At 39.3% G+C, this 23,517-nt stretch overlaps 1 long non-coding RNA gene across 2 annotated transcripts; it reads left to right on the top strand.

The window, feature by feature from the left end:
* Positions 1-1,673: 1,673 nt before the first annotated feature.
* Positions 1,674-23,141, top strand: LOC122455994. 2 transcript variants are annotated; one of them, XR_006274580.1, is made up of 2 exons: positions 1,674-5,588; positions 22,961-23,141. It is a non-coding gene; the product is annotated as an uncharacterized LOC122455994 (long non-coding RNA). The 2 variants fall into 2 exon arrangements; XR_006274581.1 differs by having other exon boundaries at positions 22,964-23,141.
* The last annotated feature ends 376 nt before the right edge of the window (positions 23,142-23,517 follow it).

Genomic DNA, 23,517 nt, shown 5'->3' on the forward strand with positions numbered 1-23,517 from the left:
GGTTTTCAACCTGTGGTTCATGGAGCCTTGGGGGCCCACAGACTATGTCTAAGATTTCCATAGGGGTCCGCACCTACATTTAAAATTTTTTAGACGTCTGCAAATGAAACAAGGTTGAAAACCACTGGTGTAGTGGGTACTTTGTGATCTGAGTCTGGCTATGATCATCACCAATATCTCTAAAGACCCAGGGCCGGAGGACAAACAGAATGGAATTTTTTGGCACTGGTAATGGTTCATGCCTAAAGCAAATCTCCAGAGTTTGCAGTGTCATGGTCATATGGGAATGTGGAAATAAGGCTTTGACAAATCCACCGATGTCAAGAAATCCCCTTAGGACAGGGATGACAGCATAGAAATGCATCCAAAATTTTGTTTTCTTCATCTACTCGTTGTGCCTCTTGAGGTCAAAGATGGCTCTGACACTCCCCTCCTCCCCACCCCCAGTGCTTTTCTGAACTATAAAGAAGATAGATTAGTGGTCTGAGAATCTTTCCTCTGAGGAAACACTTTCTCTCGGTCCTATATCTGGAAGACGAAAAATCTCATTCTGATCAGATTCCGCTTTATGGGATCATTGGAGATAGGAAACTGGATAAAAAAAGGATGGGGTGGAGCCTTTAGCTTGAGGGAGTATCTCTGTTCATGATCTGCTTTACCCACCTGTCTATGGCCTGTGCATATCATTCCTCTATGAAATGGGAAATTCTGTCTCCTAGATTCAATTCTGGGCAGAGGCAGACTCGCTCATTGTCAAAAAATGGTTTTTCAAATTGCAGAACCATCTCGGGACTTTCTGCCTGAACCATAGTTCCAGGTCTTTCCTTGGGAGAATCTTCTGTCCTTTCATTGAAACTTCTGTGAGAAAGATAGAAGAAAGGAACATCTCTGGCTGAAATTGGATTTATATTCCTTTCTGAGAGCTCTTAGTGGTAATGGAAGGGACTGCTTGGATTTTGTTGCATTTGTTGCCACTATTTTGTCCAGCTATTCCCCAAAAAGGAGGGAACCTGCAAACTTAGCTGAGCATAGGCCCTGTTTAGAATGAGTATTCACCTTCCAAAGACAGAGTCATACATGGTGCCTGGCCACTGAACTGGATGCCATAGCCCTGGCTGAAAAATCTTATTGTGCCCATTGAGAAATCAGCCATAAATGCTCTTGCAAGAGAAACTTTGTTGAGTATAGAGCTGAAATCAGGTGATCTCTGTCTTCAGGGCCCTTAGATCTTCCAATCAGGAGAGTGATACTCTTGTAAAGCAAGGAGCAGTGAGTGAAGCTCTGAGAGTGGCCAAGGAAGTCTCAAAGTCCTTTCTGAGGGTGTCCTCAAACCATGTCCCTCGCTAGGGATGCTACAGTGGTATCAATCAAGAAGACTGTTGATAAATTGGAAAGATTCAGAGAAGAACTATGAGAATGATTAAACGATTAGATAACATGCTTTATGATGTTAGGTTCAAAGAGCTCAATCTTTTTAATTTAACAAGGTTAAAGGGTAATTTGATCACAGTCTATAAGTATCTATGTGGGGAAAAAATATGTAATAAGGGGCTCTTCAATCTAACAGAGAAAGGTATAACATGATTCAATGGCTGGAAGTTGAAGCTAGACAAATTCAGACTGGAAATAAAGCGTACATTTTAACAGTGTACATTTTAACAGTGAGACTAATAAACCACTGAAACAATTTATCAAATTCTCCATCACCAACAATTATTAAATCAAGATTGGATGTTTTTCTAAAAGATCTGCTCTAAGAATTATTTTGGGGATGTTCTATGGCCTGTGTTTTATAGGGTGTCAGACTAGATGATAACAATAGTCCCTTCCGGCCTTAGAATCTGTGAAACATTTGGGACCTCAGCAATAGAGTTCTTTGGCTCTTCTATCTCATAGAGCCTGAAATCAATTTGTTAATGTGTTTGGCCTCCTCAGATCTGTACCACGCCTCCCTGATCACATCCTCAAAGGAGGCATGCAGTGGAATTGTGGATTCAAGGGAGGATTGTAAGCAGTGAAATTTACTCTGAAGTTTGCCCTCTTGAATCTGTTCAAGTTGGATCTGTATTGGGGACACCACCTTTTTGAACAGGGTCTCAAACTTCTTGGGGGGGGGGATTTTTTGTTATGTTTTCCCCTGGTCCTGCTTCAGTTCAGGGTCAAAAAGCTCCCCTTCCTCAGTAGAAGAGGGGAGGAGAGGAAGTCAGAGGATGAGTACCTTGTAGATTTTCTGCTTTTTCATCCCCTTCTTGCTCATTTTGAATCTTCTTAGCCAGTTTGTGGGCATAGGTGCCTTGGTGTGGCCTTTTGTGGGGGTGGGCGATGGGGTCTTGCTGGCAGAGCCCTCCGACTCAAATTGGGAATAAAGAAGCCTGCTTCATTCCCCAAAGCACTTAAGATCCACCTTAAGACTTGGGATGGGGGGAACCTGCAAGCCTCTTGCCCTTGCAATCCAGGGTTACCCTGGCACTTACCCCCTGGGCTGGCTGAATGAGGTCTTCCTTGTCCTTAGAGCCTCTCCTGGCTCTGCACTGGGTCTCCTGGTTGGGTTTTCCCTCTTTGGAGTCATAGCTACTTGGATGGGCAGCGGACCACAGAAGCCTGACTGACTCACAGCCCCCGGCCTAACGGAGTTAGGGTTGGCTAGCTGGGAGCTGGCTTGGCATAACTCACCGTCTGCCAAGCCTGGGAAGGCTGGTTCACAGATAGAGCACATTTGGACTTTGCCCAGGGCTTTCACAGCTGCTCTGCCATGTTTGAAAAGGGGCAAAGGAGTTAGCAGGGAGGCACCTGGAGAGACTCCAGGTGGTTACAACTACCACACTGCTCAGATGGCTCCGGGGAGCAAGAAAGGAGGCTAAAAGAAAGGAAGCTGCTTGTCACTGCCCAAGAATGTGAGGAAACTAAAATGCAACTAAAAAGGATGGGAGCTAGATGAACTGCTAACTGACCACTGTTACAGAGGCAAAACATCTGGTAGCAGTAGAAGCAGGGGGTGTGGCCAGCACATGTGGTGCTGCAACTTTGAACTGCCTTTGGGAGCTGCAGAATGGAGAGGAGCAGCCCAGACATAGCAGAATTGGGGGAGATGCTGGGCTGCAGAAATATGCATACTGTTGTTTATAAAATGCTTCTAAATCCTTTAGATAAAAAAGTATTATAGAAATATAAGATATTATTTATTTGCTACTATATAGTTTAAGTTATCTATTCCACTAACTATCAAGATGTGTTTAAAATCAGTCCTTAAACAGAGTAGGAACTGTTCTGTTGTATTTTGTACCTTTGTTATAAGTGAAAAAATACCCAGAAATTGTCTTGGGTGTTTGCATTTTTCATATCATATTTTCACTTCTCCAAATGTTACCAGTTCTAGTTTCCTGATTTAGAAGCCATTTCTGTGAATGAACAGAGCTGTTGAATGTATCCATGAATATGAATTAAAAATGTTTGGAAAATTAGAAGTTATACATATCAGTTTCCTACAGAGTGAACTAACAAGACACTATGAAAGCTTGAATTGTTGCTGGAAAAATGTTTGTTCTAACTTTTTAAAATTTCTCCTTTTGGTCTCACTCTCGATGCTCCAGCATTCACCACTTCCTGTATGGCTCATTACCGCAGGGAAAATGAGGGACTTTTGGGGGCAGATGTGTTTCCATTACACTATCATAATGCCCCTAAAAATCCTTATTACTCTTGCAGTATTCTTCTGTGTTGCTGGGCCTGGTGTGAACTACTTGAAGATCTAGTTTATAAGTGCACCTATATTGCAAAATCACTTCAAAAACCAATTGAATTTGTTTATTTTATTTTTAGTTGTGTTTACTGATGCTTAAAATATAAATAGCAAGATGTTCAACTTCCTGTTGATAAACAAATGTAATAAGTCATAAATCCAAGGGACATGCTGATACCTAGGTGGTACTTAGGGAAAATAAATAAATTTCACCATAAGAATGAGGTTTAAAAACAAGCTTTACTTGTTTGGCAAGGCTAATTTCAACTTTGTTTAATATGAGAACTCACATTGTATGACTAGGATCATTAACTCTATGACACAGATATTTCTCAGTAATTTAGTAAGCTCACTCTTGAATTACTTTGCTATATTTGATCCCACTCACAAAGAGCTTTAATCTGTTGCTGATAAGAGTACATTTGAAGCAGTTATCCAACAAACAAACCTTCCCAGTGTGGTTCCTCTATTAAACCCATCAAAATCTACTGTGAAATTAAAATCAAGGGCCGCACACAGTCCCAAAATCAGCAAAAAATTATTGGTTTCACTCTGATATTACATCCTGGCTCATCACCTATTCCATGTAAGGGGACTCTGTGTTGGCAGAACTTCCACTAATCATGTAGTAGGGTGCTACCTCCATGATATTGTCTTCTTCCCCTCTGATAGATCACAGAAGTTGTGGCGGCTCTGTTGGTTCTACCCTTGCTGGGTTTTGGCTGAGGAAAGATGATATCTTTGTGTTGCTATTACCACCTCATCCTACAGATTTTTACTAGGCAGCACTGAGGGATTTCTGCTGGAGTGTGCTTCTGGAGAAGGGGGTATAGCAGAGCCACTTGGAAGTGCAGTTATCCATGCTGGATGGACCTTGCATCTGCCCATCTGTGTGAATCCTCTGGATCTGCAGAGTTGGGAGGTCTTATCACTAACTCAGTCTACAGCAGTGGAGGGCAACCTTCAGCCCGTACATGCGCAGTCAGGATAATCCGCTGGGAGGCCGCGAGGCTGTTTACATCGATGGTCCACAGGCATGGCTGCCCACAGCTCCCAGTGGTTGTGGTTCGCTGTTCTGTGACCACCACTACTCCAGTGGCACAGAATTCTGCTGCAGTGCCCATTAGAGTACCAGTAAATGGTCAATAGTAAATGTACTCTTTAATTCAGGCATCAGATTAGAAGGAATAATATCCCTTTCATCTGAGGATGTCAAAGAGCTTTACAAAATATTAATTAAATCTCATAACATCCCTATGATCTAAGGAAAAGAGCTGGTTCGAAAGCAGAAAATCTGCTCTAAAATGTCACCTCAAAGTAAATTTTCTGTCAAGGTGTAGTAGTGAAGTGTTATTATGCCCATTTTACAGATAAGGAAAGGGACATCAAAAGGTGAAGCCACTTCCTAAAATTCACACAGAAACCCAGTGGTGAAAACTACAGCGCAGCACTCCTGACTCCCAGGCCTGTACTGCAACTACAACACCATTATTTCCCTACTCTCAGCCACAGGGATTGGATAACTGGCATGACACAGTCCCATAGGTCATATGAGAGTGCTATGAGACATGTGGTATGAACTACAAACATATGACTAGGGATTGGCCTGAGTTTAAAGCTGTAAGGATTATTTACAGGTTGTTAGATCTTTAATTAGCTTGTTAATGTTATTGAAAAGTTTCAGTCATTTTGGAGTGTACTCCATAAACCTGCTAATGCTGACTAGAACTCTTGACTAAAGACTCAACATCAAACTGAGAATATTCTTAAAGCTATGTGAATTCACACACTGTTGGAGAACACTACATTATTAAAGAAAAGTAAGGAGAGTCTTCTTAGAGCCATATTGGTCGGTATTTCTTTGCTATGGTAGACAATAGTGTAACTGAATGGGGATTTAGTTATTTGGTTTTGTTTGTATGCTTATTTGTTTGTTGTCTTTTGGGGTTATGTTAGTCACAATAATATCTAAAGGACATTTTAATGATTGTATGCATTAAAACTGGTCTGTTTTGACACTTGCCCCATACTGTAATCTTACATTAAGGATTTCAGAAAGTCTTAATTTTTTTAATGTACCATTTAAATAATGCTATATTTATCATATGAAACTATTATCAAGGAAATAAAAAAACAAGAGTCAAAATGAAAACCTCTTCTCGTGGGTGCATATAAGATCTGATATAAATCACCTGTCATACAAGCACATGTGTTTCTTTACACAAATTTTCCATTGTTGGATCATAAGCATTAGAAATGAGAGTAAAGTATGCGGCTTGAAATGTGTTTTTTAAACATTTGAGTCCAGTGTGTGGTACGAGCTGTGTATTCTAAACACCTAAATTACTTGTACTTTGAAACAACCAATACTTTCCATATACCGGACGCATTCTTGAGAGAAAGCTGACTTTTTTGTATGATAGGAGAGGAGGCTGCATTTGAGCCCTGTCAGATTTCACAATCTCTCTCTCTTCACATTTTAACTCACATAACTGAGAATAAAAAGGTATATGATTTATTAGGCTGAATTCTTAATTGTTTGGCTTGTTAGCAAGTCACAAAAAGATCAGAGTCTGATTTTGCCCCAAACAAGGATTGCAGAACTCCTATGCAAAACTGCCATCTGAAGTTGACAGTTTTCCTGGTCTGTAGACTGCAAGATAGGGCCTATAATATTATTTAAATATTAAAAAAAATAAATGTCCTTTCTCTTGTTTTTGTTTGTTTGATTTTTTAATGCAAATAATGTGAAAATTCCAGTGGAGTTAGTCTTTTTAATGGTTGCTGTTGGTTTTAGTTGTAGACTAACAGACGCATTGTGCTGTTCCAAAAATTAGTTGGCTAACTAGAACCAAGAGGAATCAGGTGAAAAATTTTCAATTGAAAATTCTACTCTGGAAAAGTTATCAAATGCTTATTATCTGCCCAAGATATGAGAAATACAGAGATACTTCTATTCTTTCACAAAATGTGAGAAGCATTAAAAAATTATATGCCTCTCATATACAACATTTTTGACATTAGATATATATAAATAATGAACAAACAACACAAATCAGACACAAAATGGAAATGGTAAAGAAAATTAAATAAAAATATTACTTTAATTTTGCAAGACGCATTATTGACTCAATCCGTAATGAGAACTAACACAGGATCTAAACCTATCTCTCTGGATATTTAAAAAGTTATTGCCAATGTAACACTTGACTCTTCTGTTTTTAAAATCAGTTTATTTATTTATTTTACGTATGTATAGGACTGTAGATGAATTGGGTCCAGTACTTCACTCAGTGAATTCAGTAGCAGTTTTGCCTCAGGACAGCGAGCCAAATCCTAGGCCCCATGACCAGAACTATGCAGGATACAAGATCCCAAAAGCAGCAGAACTTGAATCAGAAAAGTAGTGCAGAAGGTGGTAGGGGACACAGGCTAGAAAGCAGTCGTGGGCAACCTGCAGCCCGCAGGCTGCATGTGGCCCATCAGGGTAATCCGCTGGCAGGCCGCGGGACAGTTTGTTTACATTGACTGTCTGCAGGCACGGCCGGCTGCAGCTCCCAATGGCCACCGTTCACCATTCCTAGCCAATGGGAGCTGCAAAATCTTATTTTTTTCTTTAAATGAAGCTGTTATTGAATTAAGGAAACAGAAATTCATAATAAAAATCAATCAACTTCCATTAATAAAGGGTCAGTCCCACCACTTATCACTCAGGCCAAACTGCCACTGACTTCTTGGATTTATTTGTTTATTTTTCACTCATAAAACTTTAAATACAGTTAAAAAAAGCTGGGGGAGGAGCTGTGTGTTTATATTTTAAATGTGTATAAACAAATTTATTCCCAGGCTTACACCTTCAGTGCCAAGATGCTAGCTGAAATGGATTTTTACTGTCATGTTATAAACTACTGCAAACAGAGGTTATGAATAGTAGTGCTGACACAACCTTAATTAGAGCTGGATGAAGTTTTGCTACTTTACCGTGTGTGTGAATTAAGCAAATACATGGGGTCACTGTAAATATCTAAGATAATTTCAAGAAAATATGCATTTCAGAATCAAACTTTTCTGAAGATGTAGTGACTTACATTAGACTTTTAAGAAAATGTACAAATTAAAATTTAAGATAATTTCATTATATGAATTAAATTAACAAGTTATTCTGCATCATTGCTTAATTTACTTTGCTAGGGACAAAAGAGCAATCAAATACTTGTAACTGATGATCTTATCTAGTCATTGGGCTGTAATAGATAATATTATCAAAAACACTTTAATGGATCCTTGAAATCCTTACTCAGTGTGGTTTATTAATGGTTTCTATTGTGTTAATTTTATAGATGAGACCCATAAAAGGGACAAGCAGCAGCTTCTTTCCCTTTTCCCTCCCCTTCCAATGACAACCTGTATATCTTTTGAGAACAGAAGGCTAAAGCTTTATTAGTATTTGTTCAAACTCTGGTTTTCAGATTCCACAGTGATGAGCGTAGTATAACTACTTAAACTGATATAGACTTGTGATAGCAGAAGAGGCAATGACCATATCTAGAATGGGTTCAGGCTATGGTTTGGGTCAGAGGTTGAATCTGTGGTAGAATTTAGAATCTGATTTCAGGTCGCTAACATCTGGAGAACTCTTGTAAGATCAACTGCTTTCATGAAATTTCTTCTAATTTGTATCAAAATCTCATGAGAATTACAGTTTTGTTTTTGAAGATTTTGGCTGCATCTCAATACAAAGAGGAAAATAAACCCCATTTTGGTTTTAGAACAGACCTGCAAACCAAACCATAGGGTTAGATTCAAATCCAGGGATTAGAAACTGAGGCCCAGATGGGAGGTAGACACCTAAATACCTTTGAAGATCTCTGGGCCTGAATGTCTGAAATTCAAAAGGATTTGGATTCCAGGTTTGGCTACAGAACAAAACTGGGCCCAATCACAGGACAGTGCAAAACCCTTTCATTTGAATCTCACTTGCAAGCAAGGTCACTGCGTCCACTTTCATGTGGACTGTCCTTAACCATAATATTTTTCTGGAGTTGCTCTGTTCATCTCTTCTCCTTTGCAAATTATTCAGTTAATAAACCGTTACAAGAAGTCCAAAACCCAAGTGTAGCTTCTTTTCAAGATCTCAAACGCACTAATACCAAAAATTAAAGACGGAGCCACAGCTGCAGTTTCCTGATAGCTCTGCCTCCTGATAACACCATAATCTGGTTTGGGCAACTGGGAAAATTCCACCAGCTGCTCAATTACAGATGAATGTTGTGTGCCATTTTGAGCTCCTTTCATTCCCATTTAGTTTACTCATAGCCCTATAAGCATAATCCCATTTTCCTCTCTTATTCATAACTTGCCTGATCTAATGAGAAACCAAAAGTGGATGCTCATCAGCATAGGCAATGCTTTCCCTCCAAGTCAGATACAGTACTTCTGCCCATGGGTATAAATAGGCTCTGTTTTGCCTACTCATTTTGACAGGTCATCAGTCCTACTGGGTGTATGTCAAGCAGGAGGGAATTGCCATGTTATAAATTTTCAGTAAATTTGTGGACCGTGCCACAGTTATCCATGGCTTTTTTACCTCCTGGGTAGCCTGGCAGGCTGAAATGACCACTTCATACCAGTGTTCTGCACTGGCCTCTCATTTGCTTGTGGGTGCACTGCAAGGTGTTGATTATCTATAAAGTCCTAACTGGCTTGGCATTTAGCTGTCTCCAAGTGGATGGGATGAGGAATTGGTGCGTTTTTAGATCCATATGGTTTGGCCTTTGGTATTATTTTAATTTTTGTACCTGCACTGCAATGTTGCAAGACACACATCAATCAATCAATCAATCAATCAATCAATCAGTGGATTTTTAGCATAATTGTTTGTGGTGATCATATTCTTAAAAGGAACCAACAGTTAATTTTACACACCTAAAGAAAGAACAGTAATAATTTATCTAGCAGTGACTGAAAACAGGACTGAAGTTTGTGCTGTAACAATTGGATCCATTTAGACTGCATACTAATTTTTGTCAATACCTTGTTTTAAAAGATGTGTTACAAATAGTTTACATGAATACTTGCATAAATGAGCATAGATACTCTACAGGCTTTTAAAAATTCATTTTCAAAATATTTACATGGAGATGCTACCTCACTGTATTTTATTTGTCCACCAGGTATTCTAAGTGTTGCTTTAAATGGTATAAAAATCTAGAAACTCAACAGCATTACATTAATGGCACCAGCTTCTGACATATTTCAGACAGCCATCTCATAAATTATGCTGTTGTATTAAGAAAACGTTTTAAAGGTAAGATTACGGTTTCTTTTCTCCCTTTATTAAAAAAGGGTAGAGGGTAGAGAAAGCTAAATTGTATATTCTAATTCTCCCTTACCTTTCTGCTGTACACCCTTAACACATCATGCTCTCACAAAACGTTAGTTAGTTATCTGTAGATTTCAAATCAATGTAGGTACCCCAATCTATCTGTTCCTGTAATTAATTCTGAAAACGTGTTACCTGTCTTGGCGATAAAGATAATAATAAAAAGCTTTGCACAATGATTACTCTGATGCCAATTCTTTTTCAGGTTGTTTTCTTCAGTTAATTCTCTAGTGCTTTTATATTAGTCTGCTGTAAAATTCAAGTTTTTAAAATGCAGTTTGGCAAAATACATCAGTCTTGCATTTTAAACTCCTATGGAAATGCAGCAAAGTATCTTCATTGTTTTCTCTTTTACTAGGCTTATGCACAACTTTACTAATGGGCAAACTAACGTAACAGGTTTATGAAGGTGCAAATCCTGCTCCTTCCTCTATGAAGTCTGAGGCTCTGTCCATAGCAGAATGCGTGTGTTTTCCACTACACAGAGCCTGGGGGAGGCAGGGAATCTAGCAAGGAGTGCAAAAATCCTGCCCACCGGAACCCATGTCTGTGGGCTCTCATAATGAGCTGCAGAGAAGTTTTGGGATAATGGTTCAGAGGAGTGAGAACAGTATAGTGGATCTGTTCCTTTACAGATTGAATGGCCTTTGCCGCCACGTTAGTGGGTCAGGTGCAAACACTAATGAGGTTAGTGCAACCCTCAGGTTGCAGCTGTGACCAATGTTCCCTCTAATTTTTGACAGGCTGTGTACAGAAAAAAAATTTTCTGTGCAAATTTTTGACAGGCTGTGTGCACAAAAATTTCTTCTGTGCAAATTGTTGTGCTTCTGTGCAAATTTTTGTATGTGCGGTGTTTTGCCGTGTACGCAGGGTTTAGGATCTGTGTGCGTGCGTACACGCACACAGGTTAGAGGGAACAGTGGCTGTGACTGTAGAGAATGGATGGGAATTGTGGGGGTGAACTCCTTTCCAAAGACTTTATATTCAGGATATGTAGGGAAAGGAGGATTTGGCCCTCAATGTTTAACACCTCTGTGTAAGTTTGTAAGATTGATTACTACACTAAAATTCAGTTTTTGTTTTGAAATATAACTCCCCCAAATTGCTGATAATAGTGAATCATTAGGAACCAAGACCCATGAAAAGTAGGGGAGCTCCATGCCAAGGTGGATCGGCTAACTAGATAAGTGTTTAAAACCATGTTATTCTTCGCTTCTCCCCAAAACATGCTTCACGTGTTTCAGACTAAGGCCTTGAGCATGCACTTTGCAGTGCACAAGCAGACTTCTGAGCCTGCATGGAGTCACAGCAGTCTGCCATGCACTACATGATGTGGGATTGGGGCATAGCATAGGATAACACCTCACATAAGCAAGAAAGTTAATATCTATACAGTAACATAAGTGTGAATGGTGTTTTACGCAAATGTACCCAAGACAGATCCTTGCTCCAAGAACCAATAACTAAGGGCTAAATCCTGCTCCCACTGAAGTCAACATTGAGTTTTATATTGACTTGAATAGCAGCAGAACCAGGTACTAAGTGAGACATAACATAGCATGGGTTGACAGCAAACAGTGCACTCTGGGACTGGGGAGTAAGGATGTGGGAAGGGAAGCAAGAGCTACCAAATTCAATACTGAGTCAGATGCCTTATCATTTACTCATCTCATGTCTCTGCAGTGGGACAGAGTACTGATCATGTACTCTGTGTTCAACCAAAATTGTAGTCACAGGGGGGATATGTTTAAACAGGGATTTTTTGTATGAACAGGGACTGCAGGATAAGGTCTTCTTTTGAAGGTAAAATACCATAGTGATTGGAGACCACAAGACTATTAACATCATGGAGGGGCATGATGACAGACCAGAGTATCAACCTTAATCTACGTTTAATTTGGTCCTGTCAGTTTCTTTGTTAGTGTTTGTACATAACACTAATGTTCTCAAAATTATTTTGTGCAACTTTTTAAAAAGGAAAAATAATGATTCATAGGAACAAACTAGAGTATGGACAACAAAACCAAAGGGCAACCTGCTAAATAAATACTGATAGGACACACAATAAAAATCCTCAGGAAATATGAGAAACTGCTGTGGCATGTTCAGTGATTAATGCCAAAAAAACTTGTTTCTCAAGGTACCAACATGGATAGACTCTAGTAAGGATTATAAATTTTTCAATATTTTTTTTCATTTTGAATTAATTTAGTGCGTGTGTGATATGTCAAATTAACATCTGGGAAGTCTGGTGTTGGCCATTTATCCAAAGCACGGAGAAGAGGAATATGAACAGAAATACTACCTACACTACACTAAAAAAGAAGATCCTGCAGTATTCTGTGGTAAAAGCCTAAAATACTGCAGGGTCACTCTTGTAAGCCATAGACTTTTGAACCATTCCTGTAGAGTACTGCAGTACTCTTTATTTTGTCATGCCTTTTCTATTTCAAGCTGTAGTTATTGGTTAACAATCTTCAGCATTAGAAATAATAAAAATATCTCTGCTGTCTGAATCTTGGAGAGAAAAACCATAAGAATAAAAAATAAAAGAGAATGAAACAAAGTCCCTTTAAGATGCAGGCCATTTGCCAGCTTCTTTTCACAAGAACTTTCACTTCTGCTGTTTGCCACAAATGTATCAAGAAGATAAACATTTTCTTGTTTCAAGTTAACAAACACTACCATGCGTGACAGATAGATAAGCACTAACTAGAGTTGTATCTGGAGATTATTAGTTCATTTGAAAAAGATGCAAATACACTTGAGAATTTTGATCTGTAGATGAAAAATGAAAAATAATTGGTCAGTGCCCACTACATCCCACTGAAAAATATTTTCTGCTGTTCTTACTGGAGCTTTTATTGCTATAGCTAACTTATCTATCTGTCTGTGGTAAATCCTTCAACATCTCTGCCTGCTATATGTAGCATATATCATGATTAGGTGGTGATACATGTTTTCTAATATTCTAAATTCTGCAGTTATACCCAAGCAATTCCACTGGACTCTGTAGGATTACTCAGGCATAACAGAGCAGAATTTGACCCAGTGACTTTCTGCAGACTAAAAATGATAATTTTGTGCAAGGAGGAGGGCTTTTTAAGAGTTACTGAAAGTGAATTACTAAAAGCATTGACTAGGCAGTCAGGCATAGTACAAAATTCTCCTGCACTTCCCCAAGAAACTCTATCTCTTATTGCATCTTGATTCTTCCCTGATTTTTTTGTGATGCAAACAAATGACAATTGGACATTAAATTGATACTACTCCATTACCATTACTTGTGACCAAGTCTATATTTGAACTCAGATTTCCAAGGGTAAAATGCTATTAAAACATTGTTCCACATATATCCCCAATGCAGACTGTGGTTATTTTTTCTCAGTGGAAAATGCCAATATGATACGAATAGGGACATATAACTAGATGATATATGGTGATATGGTATAAAGGTTTTATTGGCAAGAGTTTGGAATGGTTGTATTAATCTCTCATGGGGAAGCCACAATAAAATCATTAAGGACTTTCAAATAAGTCTCAATAAATCCTTCTATATCATACCATCATGTATTGTCTTTAGATCACGCATTGTATAGAGAAGCTCTTTCACAAATGTTTTAAAGAGTTTTAAAAATTTTTGTCAGCACTATTCCTTCCCCTGGAAAGCCAGGCTTCCTTAGCACCATGTACATACAGTTGGATGCTAGATAAATAGTGATAAAAGAATATGTAAAGAAGATAACCAATACATTTTAGAAACCCCTAAAACAATTGTGAAGAATGGTATGAAGATTTTCTTAGGCTGAAAAAGATTGTTACACTCTTTCCCAAAGAAATACTGACAAGTTATTTTCACACTGTCTTTAGAATCAGGGTGAGAGGAAAAAGAACACAGGCAGGGTGGAGTTCAATGTGTAACTTTAGTAAGATATGATCAATAATCAGGGCAAGACTAATATTTTTAAGTTCTTTGCGAATAATTCTATGCCCCTTTGGAAGCCTGGGATAAGGGCAGAGAGGAGGGCCGGTAAATTTCTTTCAATATGATGGTTGCTTGACACTGTGGAAGGTGGATACCTTTGGCTATTCATATGAGAATTGTATCCCATGCCTGGGTTTCCCACTAAGGGTATACAAGGGAATACACAGCAGGTCTTTCAAGACTTTCTGCTTTATTTAATGCAAAACCACAGGAGAAGAATCATGCACAGGATGTTTACTGAAAGGAATGAGAAAGTGTTGCTCTTCCAACAACTGAATGTGCATGAGCGACTATAACATAAATGTGATGACTTGGTGAAAGTAAACATACCAGTATCTGTCCTGAAGGAGAAACAGCAGTCTTTATTTGGTTCCACGCATTCTCAGAGACACTGAATAGCATTCTGTTCCAAGAATGAAGTTGTGTTTTTGCAGTTAGGTTGGCTTCCCTGAACATACAAGTAGTTTTCATGGTAGCAACATAAGCAATTTACCATGTTAGCACTAGTCACCTTGTAGTAACCATTTTTTAGCATTACACTGAAGTTAATAGACAGCGATCACACATTGTGCTGTGGTATTTTCAACTAATTGAATAAAAAACTTCTGCCATCTCTTATTTCTGTCTTCTGCTATTTCGAGAATGTTAAAGGTTTTGCAGAAAAGTAGACTCTGACCCTATAAAGAACCGCCATGTAGGTGGCCCCAGTAAAGTTGGGGGGGAAGGAGGAATGCCATACTGGAGTGGGAGTATACCCATGTAAATTGAGTTGCAGAATCAGGCCCTCAGAGAGAAGCACATTGTAATCCAGAAGTTTTATGTATGATATGGGAGATAGTTCTGCTGGAGAAAAGTATTTTATGGTTGAAAGTGTCCAGAGTAAAAATATATATGTGTAATCTAGTTACTCTGAGGCCTAGAAGGTTTATGTCAAGTTATTAAATCTTCTATGAGTCAATAGCTTGTTATTGCTCAATGAGACAAGAATGCACTTCATCCCACCTCTGATGCGTCTATCATTTAATGCCATCAGTCCTCTACTTATAATCAGTACAGTGTGTAGCCACTGCACATTGACTGCAGAATGAGGAAAGAGGGATTTTAATGCACCAGCATTCCTCAGATTTTTTTGCTCTGGAGTAGCAAAACTTATGTATGCCTGTATCATGAATAATGACTTGTGAGGAGAAAAAATATGAAATATGCCAATTTAGCTGGCTGTGTGCCTGAAAGAGCAAGACCCTGTTTCAAGAATAAATTGACTTTCAACTAAATGCCATTAGTTTTGCTGCAGGTACTGCAAGGGCTAAATCTATCACACATACAACCCCCCCCCCACCCCACACACACACAGATGGCATTTCTCTTGTGAGCTCTAGAAATATTTTTCCGTGGTTTGTGCAAAAACCCAAATGGTTGATTAGAGATAATATGTAATTTGTTATTTGTCTCCTTTAGACAGCAGAGAACTATATTGTCTGACTAAAAGTGGTCTCACATGTACTCTGATGGGTTTATAATTTGGATAAATATATTATAAGTGATTAAAATCGAAATCAAATATCATAGAAACCCCACAGCCACAAAGCCTGAGAAAGTGTAATTCACCTGCTTGAAGGAGACATTTAAGAAAGGTGCTTTTTAGATCAATTTATGCTATGTAATCTCTCAAAACAAGTAGAGAGGATCTGATGTCTGAAATGCCCTTCATGAAAAAGGAAAGTTGTTTAGGGGCTGAATTAGGCCTCAAGAAGATTAAACATCTCCTTTAATTTGAAGACAATGAAAACAAGACATAGATCCCTTTTGATGAGGAGCTACTTGCTCTGTAGCATGGCTATACTGACCCAATACAAAAACCCAAAGATCCAGATCTTCACCTGGGGCAAATCAGCATAATGCCATTGACTTCAGTGGAACTATGTCAGTTTACACAAGCTGAAGATCTGTATTAGACTGTAGATTCCTTTCTATGATCTGGGACAAGATTTTACAGGCAAATTTAACCTGTTCTGGACAATATATAGCAAAGGGGGGGGACACCAGCACTATCTAATCTCCCCTATTTATACTATCAAGACATAAGGCAAGTGTACGGATGTTGCTAGGAAATATTTAATAGTTGTTGAGCTTAGTAATATTTGTGTTTGGCAAGAACAAATTACATTTTAATGCAATTTTTTAAACCTAAGTTGCAATTTTAAGACAATAAAATCAGTGAATGCTTATTAAAATATTTTACTTTCTAAAATATTTATAGCATCAATTTTAATTTCTGATACAAATTTGTAGTTTTTATTATTTTTCTTTTTAAAAGACCATACTCATTGTCTTTTTTAAATATTTGAGACAAATTTTAGATAGGGATGCATTTCTCACTGGGCCTAAATTTTGAATGAAGGCCCAAATCTCTATAGTGCTGAATACAGTGGCAACCTGAAATGTATGGAAACACGTTTAGAAAATTATTTATTAAAAACAACGGAATGATATATAACAATTTTGATTGTGCTCAGTTTTAATATGTAATTTAAATATTAAAAGCTGTGATTTTTAATGCATTTCAGTATTAATTGTGCTGCATTTTAATATTTAATTTAATTTTTAAAAGCTGTAGATGTTTCCATGCATTTCAGGCCGTTGCCTAATTTTTATTTCACTGCATGATCCAGTGTAGGTGGTGGAAAAGCCACCAAATCAGAGAGGTAGAATTTTATATGCACTTTGCACTGGTATAAATGACAACAGAAAATTCAGGGGAGTAGAGAATTGGCGCCAGTGACTCTGAATTCTGCAAGAAGCTTCTTCTGGCTTTTGTTCCACAATGGATCCTGAAGCCAAATAGAAATTATGTAACAGTCTGAAAGCCATGGAAAAACACTCACACCATCTAAAAATTATTAAATATTTAAATGGAGAAGAATCAATGCTATTGTGCTGGCAGACATTTAAACACATGCGTAACTTTGCTTTCAGGAGTAGCCCAAAGAGTTGATTCCAAAGAGCAGTCAAATTCAGTTTTCTCTTTTGTTTGTGTTTGTTTTCACACACTAATGGGGGGAAAATTTAAAACAGGAAAATGCAATTACAGAATTGCCAAATTCTTCATATTGAGATATGTCAGGTGATATCACATCACAATACACAATTTCATAGCTGGTATCATTGTATTGAGGGTGTAGTAAAATATGCTCAGCACCCAAAAGGCCTTTAAACCCCAAATACAAAACCTCTTTCCAAATATCAGTAAACATTATGTCCATGATGAATAAAAAATGCTGTTCTGATATTCAAATTCTTACGACTTTCAACACACCTGCCATCCCAATATTTTTTACACACATTCACACACACACAATTAAAAATCCCATACTTAAACTCCCAAGAAATACAGCCATGGCAATTTAGCCAGAAAAGGAGAGAGAAAGAGGGAGGATGTGTAAAGAAAGAAATAATGCTGCACATTCATAAATCTTCATGAATTCATGAAGAATTAATGTGAAACTTGGAGAATAGCAACATTTAAGATCTGCACTATTTCATGTCTAAATCCTCTCAGAATGGTAGTAGCAAATATCCCCAATGGTCAGTGATGGGACACTAAACAGGGAGTACTCTGCATTACTACAGAGAATTCTTTTCCAGGTGTCTGGCTGTTCGGACTTGCTGACATGCTGAGTGTAAACTGACCGCCACATTTGGGGTCGGGAAAGAACTTTGTCCTGGGGCAGATTGGCACATACCACTGCAGCATGGGTCACTTGCAGATTTAAACTGCAGTAAATGATGGATTCTCTGTAACTTGAAGTCTTTAAATCATGATTTGAGGACTTTAGTAACTCAGCCGAGGTTTTAGGTTTATATGATGGGGTGTACAAATCCCACACTGGGGAGGCAAGGGTTAAGGTGTTCCTGTGGACACAGGAAGCCATGCCCCATCGCTCCTGCTGGGCACATTCCTAGTGGAGGGAGAGGTCAGAAAGGAGGAACTCAGCTCAGTCTACGCTGACGCTGACTGAGCAGGAGAACAGCTGGGTGCTGCAGCCTCCTGCAGAGAAGCTGCTGGGGCTCCAAGCGGCCAGGCCCTGGATTCACAGTCAAGCTGCTGCAGGCCTTACAACTGCAGGGTCTGAGAATGACGAGTTGCTGCAGAGAGGGGAAGATGCTCCAGAAAGTGACCTGAGATGACACCAAGGTGACCCCAAGACAGACCCATGGTACAGATAGAAGAACAGCAGAGGAAGGAATTGACCCAGGGTACAGCCTGTCCCTAGGCCACGTATCTGGACCATTATTTGAAGGTCCCTGGGTTGGAACCTAGTGGAGCAAGGTGAGCCCAGGTTCCTCTACACCCAACCACTGATTCTTGTCGTTGGGTGACATTACTACAGACTAACTGCTAGGCAGGCAGCCACTGATTCTCCACTGGATGACACTGCCACTAGGTCTAGATGGTAGGCAAGGTGTTCCCGGATGCTCACCGTTGGGTGACATTGCTACTGACTCTAGCCACTAGGCAAGGTGGCCATGGTCCCTCACCATTCGGTGACATTGGTACTGATTCTAGCCACAAGGCAAGGCAGCCACTGACTCTCACCATGGGAAGACATAGACTAGAGTATTGCCACTAGGCAGTACTGCTGGCCTTGGACATAACCCCTTCCCCCCAAAATCTCTTACAGGAGTCAATTAGTGAAGTTCTGGACCTGCAATGTGCAGAGGTCAGACTAGAGGATCATAATGGTCCCTTCTGGTCTTAAAGCAGCGGTGGGCAACCTGCAGCCTGTCAGGGTAATCTGCTGGCGGGCCGTGAGACAGTTTGTTTACATCGACTGGCTGCAGGCATGGCTGCCTGCAGCTCCCAGTGTCCGCAGCTCGCTGTTCCTGGCCAATGGGAGCTGCAGGAAATGGTGGCCAGCCCAGCTCCGGGCGGCCGTGCCTTTGGCTGGTTGACGTAAACAAACTGTCTCACGGGCCACCAGTGGATTACCCTGATGGGCTGCATATGGGCTGCACATTGCCCACCAGTGCCTTAAAGTCTATGAGTCTAAGTCCAGTGTTCTCCAAGTATAAAAAATACACATAAAGATTACTCTTAGGAGGTCATTTCTTCTGAAATGTATATATATTTTTACATATATAAGTGATCATGTTTGTATTTGCCAGGATAATAATACACTAAAAATGTATTATAATGTAAATTTGATCACACAAGGCCTGATCCTGCACAACTGAATTCAATGGGAGTTTTGCTGTTGACTTAGTGGGAACGGAATCAAGGACTAATACGAACATCTGACTGGACATTTCTTATCAGTGGAGATGTCATACTTGATAGACCACTGTTGTCCTCCTGCCATCCTGCAGCAATTGTGACCCGCAAAAATGCTTGAGCTGTAGACCCCTGGATTTAAAAGAGAAGAGGCTGGGAGAGGTTCTCTGAGAGGCGGCCCCATCTTTGGAACCTACCCCTCTACATGGTCTGAAATAAGTGGGTCTGTTGACCTTCAAAGCATATTGCGAGGAGTGTCTATTTACTTGGACTTTTGCAAGCCAGTACAGAATGCAGAGCAGATTACTCCAGATAAATCCCTTTGCATGCTGAGAGTGCTGCACATGTAAGTCTGATCCTATTGATCTTTAGTGCTCATCCCTGCTTAAATAGGTGTTCTATTTGGTCCATTATGCATACATTCTAATAGTAGTGATAATTATTTAGATACAGACAGTATCCTTTTGAAGACCAAACAGGTGTTTTGATTAAATTGTATTAAGAATTGAGAGTTCTCCAAAACCAATTTTTGCTAAGTTGATAACAGACCTAACCATTCAAAGGAAATAAAGAGTTAGTTTAAAAAGAGCTGCTCAACACTGTCTACAGCTTTATTAAATCTATGGAGGTGCAAATATTAGTTAGTTATCAATTTTTAAAGATGGATATTTCCATATTGGTGCTGTTATGGGTACCCATGGGATTTGCTTAAATAATTCATCTGCTGATAGACGCACATTAGATAGTGTGACTAGAATAGGATATTTATTATTGTAGTAATGAGACCCCAAGACAAAAGAAAGTGGTAGTGAGGAGAGAGATCTTCTTTCTCAACACATGCAATCAAGTTCAGCACCAGAAACATAATTACACTAAAATATAGACTGCCTCAGTGAACAGGCTTTTTAATAAAAAAAAAGTGCACTGTGGAGTTTAGGTTCTCTTTTGTAACTTGGAGATAAAGATTTTTTATGAGATTTATTTGTAATATTTATTACTGCCCCATAAAAATATTTTGAATGCTTTGTTAATCCTACTAAAGAATCAAATGGTATGTCCAGAGGAACAGAATGAAAGCAATAGTTATCTTCCAATGGAAAAGTACTACAACATTTAATAGAGAATTATGTGCTTTCTGTATAAATTTATAGAGATTATATAAACTGTATAGGGTAATTTCTATAGGCCCCTATTATTTAATTCCTATGAAAGTTCATAGGAGCTTTCCATAATAGTTGGAGCATAATGTTCATTTTAAACAAATGCTTCCATATATGAAAAGATGTAAATGGCTCCCTTTCTCAAGATTTAAAATTATATTTTTATGAGATCTGGGTTCAGTTTAAAAGTATTGTGGACATCTAGAAAAACAACTATGTGTTTGTGCTGACTATTAAAAGTTTTGGAGAAGGAAATAAAAAGCAAGACAATTGGGACGAGTGGAAGGTTCTCCACTTAATCTTGTATGCTGACAGCAACTGGTTCAAGGTAGAAAGATGTAGTCAAAATTTTACTCTCCATATATGAAACACCACTTCCTCCTGGAATTTCAGATCCACATTCAAATTTTTTATTTTTGTCTATCTCTGGTTCAAGGTCTACATTTTAAAAAAGTAATTAAAACGATGAACGTATTCCAAATCACAGGAAATGTAGCTGGTTGAACCTGATTCTGCCCCATTACAATCAATGAGAGTTTAGACATAGACATAAAAAGTTAGCTGTACTGTCAGTTGGAGTTTGTGTATAAGCGCAGTTTGCGCCATATGAGAAAATAAAGGAAAAGCCTTGCCAACCTTCACATTAAGTATCCTGGAATCTGCTATACATAAACACTTCTACCTCATTCTGCAGTCAACAGTCTACGGGGGAATGCTGCACTTGCACAGAGCTCTGACTTCAGTGGGGCTCTGTGTGGGCCCAGCAACCAGCTCACACACTGTACACTGCAGGATTGAAGTCTACGATTTGTTTGAGTAAAAATTAGTAAGAGTAAAGTGACTCCGTAAGTTGATACACAACACAACTTTTCTGACTATTGAGTTGAAAGACAAGAAAGAAGAAATGAGAAAAGTAGGGACTGCCTCCATATTGTCTCATTATTAAGGATAGGATTTTGTCATGATTATTTTTAGTAAAAGTCAGGTCATGGTCCTGGGCAACAAACAAAAATTCACAGAGCCTGTGAGTTTTACTAAAAATAACTGTCCAAGCCGTGGCAGAGGTGCACAGCCCCAGCTGTAACCCCCCACTGCAGGGCAGGGGTGCATGGCCCCGGCGGTGGTCCCCACCGCAAGCCGTGGGGCAGAGGCACACGACCCCTGCTGCAAGCCACGGAGCAGGGGCACAGCCCCAGCTGTAGCCCCCATTGCAGGGCAGGGCGCATGGCCCTGGTGGTGTCCCCACCACAAGCCGTGGGGCAGAGGCACAGCGGCTCCCGCAGCAAGCCATGGGGCAGGGGAGCACCAACCCAGCTGCAGCCCCCACCGTGGGGCTACGTGGGGAGCATAACCTTCACTCCAGCCCCAGCTAGGCCCCAGCCACGGCTTCAGCTGCTGACAGCTGAAGCTGAAGAAGTCACAAAGGTCCAGTAAAGTCATGGAATCCGTGACTGCCGTGACCTCCAGGACTAAATCGTAGCCTTACTCATTAATAGCTGCCTGTCCTTGCTACTACACTGCCCTATAAGCATTCCAAATACATTTATACAACTTACAGATACCTTGCATGATAAATATTTAATACTAAACAAGTGTAAGAGAACATGGTGTGCATTTACAAAGTACAATTATTTTAGTAGGCAATAGTAAACAAACAAAAATGAAAAATCACAGAAACAAGCCTATGACACATGGAAAACTAATGAGAGGTTAAAACCCAAATCATCCCTAAAACGAGAAAGCACAACTATACTTAGGGCTTCTCTGCATCGGAAAATTTATGAGCAAACTTTGACTGGTATAATTATACGGCTATAGACATCCCAGCATAACTCTCTATGTGGACACTCTTATCCCCAAAACAAAAAAGTATCCACACAGGAATACCTGTATAACCACAGACCTATAATTATACCAGCATAATTATGCTGGTAAACTTCCTTGTGTAGAGAAGCCCTTACACAAAAACTATGCAAAAAGAAAAGGAGTACTTGTGGCACCTTAGAGACTAACAAATTTATTTGAGCATAAGCTTTCATGAGCTACGCTCACTTCAGCGGAGCTCACAAAGCTTATGCTCAAATAAATTTGTTAGTCTCTAAGGTGCCACAAGTACTCCTTTTCTTTTTGCGGATACAGACTAACACGGCTGCTACTCTAAAAACTATGCAGTAATCCTGCTGCATATACGTCTCTGTGATCTGAACTATCTATCGGAGATGCATCTTTACTAAACCCAGGTACAATCTTTGTGGTTTCAAATACAAATTTGAGGCTGGATCTGAACTTTGCAAGTAGCTCTGTGTTTATAATGGAAGAAACCAAAATACTGGATCTAAACATTCCTGAATGATGTGGTATTCAAATTGTATGACTTGAGAAATTTCTCCCTTCTTTTAAATTCTAGTTTCTTATTCTTTAGCAGGATTGTCTGGCTGTACCTTTCTCAGTGTTTTTGAATGTGTGGCTTTCTACTTTAATCTCTGCCCTAATGCTATGCCTCAAGATATCTTCTCTCCTTGGAATATTTGCCTCAGGGGCTTTAAGAAATCTGCATTTTACCCTAAAATCATCTATCTAATTGCTGACTCACAGAACTATGTGAAATGCTCAGAAGGAAATCGGATACTCTGATACTACCAAGAACAACAAAAAAACAGTCCTGCTTTCAAGATTTTTTTTTTTTAAGTCAACTGGAAATCCAGGCCAGATTCACAGACATTTCAGTGAACCTGGGCTGATTTATGGTTTCATGTCAGTAGAATGATAAGTTAGAATTGGTGACAGGAATTGGGTGAAACTCAGAGTTTTTGGAGTTTGGGGGTTTCACTGAACCTAAGGTATGTGAAATTATGTGGTTGAAAAATAAGAAAATGTCTGCACTAACCCTTTTGAGGCAAAATTAGTAAGGTTCACACCAAGTCTTTGCACTGCCCATAAAGCAAAAGTCCCAGAAGCTAGAAGTCATTCTGCTGCAGG

This window comes from Dermochelys coriacea, chromosome 10 (assembly GCF_009764565.3).
Source record: "Dermochelys coriacea isolate rDerCor1 chromosome 10, rDerCor1.pri.v4, whole genome shotgun sequence".
Taxonomy (NCBI): Eukaryota; Metazoa; Chordata; order Testudines; family Dermochelyidae; genus Dermochelys; species Dermochelys coriacea.